At 39.4% G+C, this 11258-nt stretch overlaps 2 pseudogenes; both read left to right on the forward strand.

Annotated features, from left to right (window-relative positions):
- The first annotated feature begins 354 nt into the window (after window positions 1-354).
- Window positions 355-1838, forward strand: LOC127129528 (protein TIME FOR COFFEE-like; annotated as a pseudogene).
- Window positions 1839-1939: 101 nt separating this feature from the next.
- On the forward strand, window positions 1940-3259 carry LOC127129529 (uncharacterized; annotated as a pseudogene).
- Window positions 3260-11258: the final 7999 nt, after the last annotated feature.

Raw genomic sequence — 11258 nt, forward strand, 5'->3', positions numbered from 1 at the left:
TCTATTCATTCATGTTTAAAGATTCCCACATAATCATTCATATTCCAATCATTCATTCATGACCAAGGACCTTCTCACATTCATTCAATCATTGTCATTCATTCCCACGGTATATGATTATTTCATAATTTTAAAAGTACCTCACATATACACATGAAAATTCTAAGATACAAGGAAATAACTTTGTCTTGCTACAAAAGCACTTATTTTTCGTTCACATCACATGTACAAAACTGGAAATTAAGAGGGACTAGAACACAACAGCATTGTTTGAGAGGTGTTTGTTTTGATTTTTTTTGAACGAGGGAAAATGTGAAAGGGGTCCAGATTGCCGCTTTAGGCCCAACTTGCAGGATGAAGGTGATAAGCATCCTTCCAGGAAGCCTGGATCAGAAAATACAAGATCAAGAGAATGCTGGTTTTTGCTTGTCAATCCCCAATGTGGGGTCACATTTAATCAATAGTCTAAGGAGATATTTCAAGAACCAAGAAAAGGAAGTCATATTTTTTTAGTGGACTTCCATACGCGGCACTCATGCCAATCTTCAGCATGTCTGATGGAAGAAAGTTTTTGTAGACACAAACTGATGGGAATTCAAGCGTGTTCTATGCTGAAATCCCAGGAGGCACAATTCTACTACAACCAAGTTATCTTGCTGCACAGACATCTTGTAGTTCATCGTCTCATATGCAGTCACATCGTGCACAAGTAAATGGTAATAATATCTTGACCTCCACAGCTGCAGAACGACAGTCACAAAAACAACAGACTCCACAGTCTCATCCTCACAAGCAAGAGGCTAAGGCGAGTGGAAAGAGTGTACAGTCTGTAGTTAATCTTGCATCTTACCCAATAAAGAATTTGCAAGGGCAGAACTTCACGATTCCAGTTCAGCCAGTGAACTTTTCTTTCAAGCCATGTGTAACATCTGATATTGTTGGCGGAAACAGTAAGCAGCAACAGGCTCTAAATGGGGGAGTTGAGGTTATACCATCTCAAGCATTTGCAGTATCATTTGCTTCATTTAACGAAACAAATCTTCCATCAAACCTTAATTTCTCATCCATGAAACAGAATCTAGTGGTAATTTAAAGTCTTCCTGATGCTGCACGACAAGGATATCAGGCTGCAAGTACACCTTATACTGTTCAGCAGAAGACTTACTCAACTACTGTAGAGAAGAGAGGAGGAAATTCCTCCCACCAAGATGATGACAAAAAAAACCACTCATGTAATACTTCAAGGTCTCAACAGTCTTCACAACTGCTTCAGAAGCAGCATGGTATGCAACAACAACAACCTACAACGGCTATTCGAAATAAAGCTTCATCCACCAATACCGCTTCTGCTATAAAATTTGCTAACAATGGCCCTGTTTTCTCACAAAGTCACACTCAATTCAAAAGTTCTAACCAAACTTCTCACTCTAAGATCACGGGAAGAACGATGGGTTCTCATGTTAATCATTCATCTAGTATAACCTCCAAGACTGCAACCGCCAAAAATATTTCTCAGGAGAAAGGAAGAAGGTCACATGGTCATATACAAATTTCTTTTGGAGGAGATTACGCAACTTCTTTGTCACCCCGAGGGTAACAACAACTAAATAACAGCCAATCTTTGTGTACAACAACTGCAGGTACTCCTTTTGATGGGGGCCACTTGAAGCCAAATTCAGAAGGTTGGAAAGTCAATCCATCAGTGAATACTTCACAGTTGCAACAAACTGAGAATTCTTCTGTTGGGAGTAGCCAAAAATCTTCCCCAGTTTGTGGGAGAAATGTTCCATCAATCTTAAGCTCATGTCCTAGCCACTTATCTGAGCTGAAATAAAGTACTAGAAAATCAAAATATATACTTTACCAAGGTCACTTAAATTTGAAGGAAAAAGTCCATGCAGCTTATATCACACTCGTGGAAGGTACAGTTTTGTCATAGCAACTTAGTCTTTGGCCTTACCCAATAGCAGCGCAACAAAGTCATCTATCTGCTTTAAAATTCTTGAAGATTAATACCTTAAGTAGTTTGATACAAAATTCCCGTCATCGTGAAAAGTCAGGCAGTGATTCACATGGAATATGTGATAAAATGGATGTCGGCGATCATTTGGTGAAGTCCTCGATTGAGGGAATAATATCAAGTGTGTTTGATACTCTAAATCCTGAGAATTCAAGCTGCTCAAGTAAGTTCAACATTCTACAGAGAGATAGCTGTATTGATAGTTATTCATCAATGGTTCACTTACTGAAAAAATCATTTGGCGATGATAGAACTGTTGAGCAAAAAAATGACAAAAAAGCACTTGCAACCCCTGAATTATTCCCCCTTATGTCACATTGGCAATGGTGATATTTTGAGTGGGGACATCTCAGGTGAGGATCAACCTGTTAATCATACATTAGATTCATGTTTGCGTGCTTTTCAACCGCTAAAAGTTGGCCATCAATGCAATCTTCCTAGCATTAGTCCCTTTAGTATGAACCTAATGTTGACTAGAAATGTTTTGCTTCAACAGACAGGTATGAACGGGGAAAATGCAATGTAGATCATGCACAAACTTTGTCGTACTTCAACTTTTCTACTGTAGAGGACCCTTGTAAGGTTTATATAGACAATTTACCCACCAATCCAATCTGTTTAAGCACATCTTCGTATCCTTTGGATAGTTGTGCATCTACTCATGGTAATCAGAATAATAAATATGAAGAAATTGGCCATAGGAATGAGGATGGTTTGGTTGATGTTTCCAAATATTGTTTTGATGCTTCACTGGATGTGGTAGACCATAAGAAATATGTTTCAACAGATGCATCTGGTGGGAGCAGCTGGGAAAGACTGCTGGGCAGTTTTAGGAAAACTGTTAATTGTGATGCTACTCAAAAGCAGAATTTGCTGTCAACATTTGAGATGCCACTTGATATTATAATTGGCAAGTGCTTAATTCAGGAAATCATGGTTCAATACAATTATGTCAGCAAATTAATCATCAATGTGCTTGAGGAGGCATTTAAGCTGCAAGAGCATCTTTTAGCACTGCGGCGGTATCATTTTATGGAATCGGCAGATTAGGCAGATTTGTTTATCTTGTCACTTTGGCGATATAAGTGGTCTGTTACAGAAGCTAATGAGAGACTTCCAGAAATTCAAGGCCTACTTGAATTGTCAATTCAGAAGTCTTCTTGTGAGCAAGACACCAATAAGGCTAGGTTGTTTGTGTACATGAAAGGACATGGTTCAAATCTGCAGATCAACTCCTAATGAATGTAGGAGATCCTCACTATGATCCACTTTTTCCTTTTGGTTTCGGCCTAAAATCTGAATCTGTCAGAGACCTAGTAACAAGGTCAACTTCAACCGCTGAATTCCTTTTGGTGCCGCCATTTAGCGTTTCACTTGCCGTTGGCCTTGTATCTTTTTGTGATGCGGTGTTGCTGCTGTCGGCTTTTCCGTCAATGCCAGTGGGTGGTGTTGTTGCCTTGCAGCTCCTGCTGCTATTCCGTTTACCATTTCTACCAGATATAGTGCTGTTCGAAGGCAGTTTGGATCTCAGAATGGTGGTCTTGAAACACAGACGACAGATGGCGACTCTTATAGGACGTTTGTGTGCCTTTGTTAGTTTAATTGTATGACTTTTATTATCTTTATTCTTATATGGATATATTTCTTGTATATTGGTTCCACTATGTTGGGTACTTGGATATTCGATTGCAAACCATGTGGGAAAGACTCTACACCCGAGTCTAGAGTGAAAAAACATAAGATAGGACGATGGTTGAGTAGTACAGACTCCCGAGGTGAATACTTCGTAAGAGTCGGTACGAGAACCTCACTTAGAGTAGATCCTTTTGCAAATATTGTCGCCCAAGGTGTATACCTCGTAAGCTTTGATGTTTCAAAGGGGTCCGTGACTCTAAGAACCTTTAGAACATTGAACCTTTGGCCAACTAGAAATGATGGTTGCGTAGTATGGATTCCCGAGGTGAATACTTCGTAAGAATCAGTACGAGAACCTCACTCAGAATAGATTCTCTAGATGGAGTTGACGATCGGAAAGTATTTTCTGTAAGCGTCAAACATTATTTTGAATCCATGACTCTGAGTACCCTGTCTAGAACCAAGTCGATGGTTACGTAATGCGGACTCCCGAGGTGAATACTTCGTAAGAGTTGGTACGAGAACCTCACCCAGAATAGATTCCCTTGATGGAGGTGACGACCGGGAAGTATTTTCCGTAAGCGTCAAACATTCTTGTGAATCAATGACTCTGGGGATCCTTTGTAACAAATCCCTAGATCACACCCAGTGAGAACCCAATTTTGGAAAGCAATCAGATTTATCCATACCTCGGACCTTTGAACCTATACCAAAAAAAAACATTGCATCCATCCATTCATTGCATACGCATAAAAAGCAAAACTCTTAGTTTGTTTCGCATTGTTTCAGGAATCCATTACTTGTTAGCAAAATGAATCCTGAGAGAAGAAGCACTTTTCAGTTCAAATACAAGAACGTGGACCTTGCCAGCTTGCAAAAGTTGAGTGCCAAAGTAACACCAATCAAACTCAACAGCTTTGTGCAAAACTATGGAAGAATTCTGGACATCCTAAATGAGAAGATGGACATGATGACCGCAGTGACTATTGCTCAATTCTATGATCCACCTCTACGTTGTTTCACGTTTTCTGACTTCCAATTGGCCCCTACCTTGGAAGAGTTTGAGAGGATCATAGGCCGGAATTTGAAGGATCATAATCAATTTCCTAAGTTCGATGAAGATATTCCTCCCAAGAGGATAACTTTAGCTTTGGGTCTGAAAGTTTCTGAAGTCGTGGACAATTGGGATGTGAAGGGAGCTTTCAATGGTTTTTCTAGGAAGTTCTTGGAAGGTCAAGCTAAGAAGATGGAAAAAGAAGGGAATTGGGAAGCCTTCTATAGCACTAAATCTGTGTTAAAGTCAAAGGAGGAGGAGTTGGATAAAGCTTTACTCCGGATTCAAAAACTCAACAAGACTCTGGAATTGACCCTTGAAATGAAAAGGGAAGCACGAATGATTTCTGAGATTCGTACTCGTGAACTGGAGAATACCATTCAAAAGTACAAGGATACTCTGGAACGCGAGAAGTTGAAGATTGAAGAGTCAGAAAGAGTTTGCACACGGCTGAAATATCATTTGGAACGAGCCGACGCTAAAATCCAGGCACTTGAAGGTGAGGATCAGGATGCTGCCTATATGATGTTACTAGGTGAATGCAGATATTGGAGAAACCTCTATGGGGACATAGAGGTGACCAAGGCTGAAGACTTGCGCATCATTCAAGACCTCCAAGGGCTTTACACTGAGTGGAAGGGCAAATTTCTGAGGTTGTCCGGATTTGCGAATTCCGTCATGCGAGAGCTACCTGAGAAACTGCAAGAAGCTGATTGGTGCATGTGTCGAGAGAACATCCCGTATCAAGTCTTTAATTTTATTAAGTTTTGTAAGGCAATGCTAGAAGGGATGACTACCGACCTTGCTACAGTTCGGAAAGTCCATAAGCCATAAGCACGTTGTTTGTATTTGAACTTTGCTATGAGATTAATGGAAAAAAATCGCTTTTGAGATTCATTTTTATTGTGTTTCATTTCCTTATTATTTTAAATATTTGCGAACAAGTGTTGTGGCATTTTTTAAATGAATGATTGAAACTAACCAAGAGTTTTGCAAACAAGATGCATCCATACATGCATTCATGCATTTTCATAATAGAGTCTCACTCTGCCTTTTCTTCCTCCAGTTTCACACTGAATTTTCAACACCAATACAATACTCGTGCTCGAGCAAGACAGAGAATGGCTGAACAAGAGCAAGAAAGCGCCCGAATTAGAGCTGAACTAGACGAAATCAAGGGAGGCATGTCCCAGATGCGAGAAATACTGCAAGCGTTAACCTTCAGGTTTGAGGTTCCGTAAGCGACCGTGATTTCAGAGACCACGGGCCCAGCAGTGGAAGTCCAACCTCAGAGGATATTACCCTTAACCCTTCCTCCATATGGGTTACCTTATGACTTCGTCCCCCGAGCGGAAGTAATGCACGACGTGGGGAAATCTGTCCAACAAGCCGTGCCATTATCAGTTTACACCGACGCACGTCTAGTCATCCATACTGTTGTTCCACCTGCTGCCTATGCTAGGCATATTCCTCACTATGAAGATCAACATCACATGTGTCAGACTGTCGACTCAACCGTTACTGGTGATGAAGTAAGGTTTGAGGATTTCAGAGAAGTAAAGGAGAACATGCATCTCCTTAAGAAGAAGTTCTGGGATTTAGAAGGAGACCACATCTTTGGATTTGCTGCCAAAGAAATGTGCCTTGTGTCCGGGTTGGTGATTCCGGCCAAATTCAAAACTCCAGACTTTGACAAGTACAAGGGGCATACTTTTCCAAAGAGCCATCTCATCATGTATTATCGAAAAATGGCTGCACATGTGGAGGATGACAAGCTGATGATCCACTGTTTTCAAGATAGCTTGAGTGGGGCTCCTTCAAAATGGTATCTAAGTCTGGATCAGAATAGGATCGGGTGTTTCCAAGACCTGTCAGACGCGTTCATAAAACATTACAAATACAACATGGACATAGCGCCTGACAGAAGACGGTTGCAGAGCATGTTCCAGCATGACAAGGAGTCCTTCAAAGAATACGCTCAGAGATGGAGGGAGTTGGCTTCTCAAGTTGAACCACCTCTGGCTGAAAAGGAATTGGCGGAAATGTTTATCGACACTGTCTAACCCCAATTCTACGAGAAGATGGTTGGAAGTGCTTCCTTGGGATTCTCTGAGCTTGTTGCTATAGGAGCTCGCGTTGAATATGGTGTAAGGAATGGCAAACTGGCGGCTGTAGCTGGAACTTCAAACGCTAATCAAAAGAAGTTCTCTGGAGGGTTTCCCAGAAAGAAGGAAGGCGAAACAAATGTTGTGACTGTTGGTTAAGGAAGAGCTCCTCCAAGAAGGAGACCACAACAGTATCCACCTCAGTAGTATGTTCAACAACCATTTCCCTGTCAGCAACCCATATATCCCGTCCAGTACACTCCGCATCCGTACGTAGCTGCTGTGACGCATGTATTCAATCAATAGCCTGCTCAGGCTTACCAAGCGCCTTCGGTTTATCGACCGACTCCAGCTCAACAACGTGATGTGGCTCCTCCAGCTTATCAACAAGCACCAACAACTCCTGTTTATCAATAGCCGAGAGCTCAAGCGCCAAGGCAAAATGCTCAGAACCAGAATAGGAGACAAGGGGATAGGGAGACCTTCAATCCAATCCCGATGTCATACACTGAGCTTTATCCCTCCTTGTTGCAAAATGGTTTGGTGGTTCCCAGACCTATGGGACCTCCACCTGATCGTCTGCCTCCAAGGTATAACCCTAATACACACTGTCCTTTTCATGAAGGTGCCCCCGGGCATGACCTGGAGGGTTGCTACGCTCTGAAGCATAGGGTCCATGAACTAATTGAGAGTAAGATCTTGTCTTTTAAGGACATAGGACCGAATGTGAAGAACAATCCTCTTCCTCCCCATGGATATCCTGCGGTAAATGCCATTGAAGACGCCTTTGTTGGTGTTACGGTTGAATAGGTGGATGATGTTAAGACTCCTTTGGCAGAATTCCATGCCCGATTGGTGGAAGCTGGCCTAATCAATGTTAATCATGACAACTGTGAAGAGTGCGCCACACACCCAAGAGGGTGTCAGATGGTACGAGACAACGTTCAAGACTTGATGGATAAAGGAGTGCTTCAAATCTCTAGTGTTGCAAAGAACGAAGACGTGTTGGTAATTGAACCTTGTTTTAATTTACCTGAACCGGTCGAAATCCCATATAACAGTGGTGGAGTGGTCCCGGTGAATAGTAAGTTATCGCCTGTTGAGATATGCATGCCCGCTCCTTTTCCATACGAGAGCACCAAGGTTGTGCCTTGGAAATATGAGATTACCGTTATGGACAAGGTAGTTGAAGGAAGTGCATACACTAAAGTGACAGAAGTTGTGAGTGAGGATGTCACCAATATTGCAGGTATGAGCAGAATGACCCGTAGCGGTCGAATCTATACGCCTGAATTCAATGAGACTCCTCAAGGGCCGACCAAGGAATCTACAGTTGTAACCCCTGCTAAAAAACCTGAAGTGGTCTAATCTGAAGATGTTGTTGAATTCTTAAGGCTAATCAAGAGAAGTGACTACAAGGTTGTGGACCAGTTACATCAAACACCATCTAAGATCTCTATTTTGTCTCTGCTGTTGAACTCCCAAGCCCATAGGGAGGCTTTGTTGAAGGTGCTTGCCCAAGCTCATGTAATGCAAAGCATAACAGTAGACCAATTTGATGGAGTAGTTGCAAATATCACAGCTTGCAATACTTTAAGCTTTAGTGGAGAGAAATTACCTGAGGATGGAAAAAATCACAATCGTGCTCTCCATATCTCGGTAAAATGCAAAGATGATGCTTTGGCAAGAGTTTTAGTTGATATTGGATCTTCTTTGATTGTTATGCCAAAGAGAACACTCGCCAAGTTATCATATCAAGGGCCAACTATGAAGCCTAGTGCCTTGGTGGTTGTAATACCCCAAAATTTACCCTTCATTTTTTCTGGAAGCATGGGATTATGTTTTACACTTCATTAGCATCATATTAGGTCATACTCATTGCATACTGCATTAGTGACATGGAGATCAGGTTTTGATCGATCACTCCTTAACAGAAGGAGCCCACACAAAGCAAGATTGAGAATTGGACTTCATTTTCTAAGTATACAAGTCTCAAGGGTCTCAAGGGGGGTCCAAGTATCTTATTATGGTCCTCAGTTCATTAGTGAAGGATTCAAAGCTATCAGAGTGTTCATCTGGATTTTATCAAAAATTAGGGTTTCATGGCTACCTACAACAGGCAATGTTTGGTTGGAGGTAGAGGAGGTCATCCATGTCATGATTAGAGAGGCATCTTGGCCTAGGAAGATTCACAATTATCTCAGAAAGATCCATTGGCAATCAGTGCAATTAGTTCTTGATCATTTTGCCCTAAAACTAGGGTTTGGTATAAAATCAGTTTATTTCTGATTCTTTGGGTGAAACTCTTTTCCATGGCCCTCCATATGTCCACAAGGGTCTACATACAAAAAATCAGCTCTTTATTTGAGCTAGAAGTGCTTCAATTGATCAATGGAATCGGGAATCAGACAGTGTGGGAAAAGTCAACTATGGGGCCAGAAAAGTCAACTCCTGCCATTTTGAGGATGGAATATTAAAATCCATGCCTAGGGGATCCTACATGTGAAATTTGATCAAGGTTGGATCATGGATTCATCATTTAATCAGGAATTGGAAAAGTTACTTAATTTGGAAATGGTTGACTTTCCATTTATGGCAAGTTTTCATGATCGTTGCACTCACTTTAAGCCCATTTTACATCAAGATAAAAGATCCATTTGAAACTTTCTCCAACATGAAAGTTGTTCCTCTTGTTCCAAGCTTTCTAGAGATATAACGTTTGCTCCATTTGGATTAGAATTAAGAAAGTTATGCTTAGTCAAAGTGAGACATTTTTTAGGACACTTAGAAAAATTTCAAGTCCAAAATCTTCAAAATTTGTCAAGACTTCTTGGCAAGTTTTCTTGCATTTCAAGGCATTATTTGAAAATACTTTCTTCACAACAATTGTACCTTGCCATGTCCTCTTTCACATCCTTTTGGAATCATCTCATTTGGATCCATGGTTTTAGAGATACATTCATTTAAAGTGGGCACCATGACTTGATTTTCTAGGCAGATTTTGGGCCTGGCTGGCCCAATCAGATTTTCTAAGCATGCTGCACAAATCAGTCACGTTTTTTTACCTATTTTGTCCATACATTGGACATCCATTCACTTAAGTTTGGCCCAAAATAACAAAATTTTACGCCTCACTTCACACTTTTATTCTTATGGATAAATCACTTATTAAAAAGTCCATGAGAACACCTAATCCACCCTATTTAAGAAGTTGAAACCCTAACCCTAAAGGAGCATTGGAATTTCGTGGCAAGGAGGCAAAGCTTCATCACATATCATATTCCATTCCACTTCTATTTTCCATTAGGTAATCATCTCTTCCATGACCATGTTTTGATATATCTATGCTTGCTTACCATGTTCATCACCATTAATCCTTCCATTTTCATATTTCTTTTTCTTATTTAAAATATTTTCTTCGTCCATAAAACTACCCAAAAATATTTTTCACTTTTCTTAACGTTTTATTTAATTTTATATAATTTTTATTCTCGTATTTTTTTAATATTAATATTTTATTTTAATTATTTATTCTAAATAGTCCATTTTAACACACTTTTTTTATTGATTTTATTGTTATGACTTAAAATTATTTTTAGCATTTGATTTTTGGGATGAAGGTTAACCACTGTCTCATGGTCAACCTGACCTTTTTTTGAAATTTTATTTCAAATTTTCAATTTATTTTAGATTTATTTTTTACCTAGTTTGGTTGGTTGACTTTTAATTTGACTTCTGTTTTATTTTAATTAATTTACGTACCAATTTTCATTATTTTTAAAATCTTTTTGGGGGATGATGATGTCCTGACCCCACCTTATTTATTTAATCTTTCATAATTTTCTTGATTAATTTACTATTTATTCTTGATTTATTTCTAACCTAGTCTTATTAATTGACTTTTGGTTTGACCTATGTTTTGTTTTAATTAATTCACGTAGCAATTTTCATTATTTTTAAAATCTTTTTGGGAGATGTTGATTTCCTGACCCCACCTTATTTAGTTTAATTTTTCATAATTTTCTTGATTAATTTACTATTTATTCTTGATTTATTTCTAACCTAGTCTTATTAATTGACTTTTGGTTTGACCTATGTTTTGTTTTAATTAATTCACGTACCAAATTTTCATTATTTTTAAAATATTTTTGGAGGATGATGATGTTCTGACCCCACCTTATTTAGTTTAATTTTTCATAATTTTCTTGATTAATTTGCTATTTATTTGTTATTTTTTAAGTTGACTTGAATTTTCAGTTGACTTCTTTATGATCGATGTTTGACTTAGGGATTGCTTATGGAAAACTAAGAGATCTTTTGATCCTCCCTTGTTCATATCATATGCCATGTATTAGAGGCCTTTTACCTTGATTTTATTTGGTCCTTACCTAATTTCCTGATTAAATTATTCAATGGACCCTTCGTGTGCATATTTTCATCTGTT

Source organism: Lathyrus oleraceus, chromosome 3 (assembly GCF_024323335.1).
Source record: "Lathyrus oleraceus cultivar Zhongwan6 chromosome 3, CAAS_Psat_ZW6_1.0, whole genome shotgun sequence".
NCBI classification, from domain to species: Eukaryota; Viridiplantae; Streptophyta; class Magnoliopsida; order Fabales; family Fabaceae; genus Lathyrus; species Lathyrus oleraceus.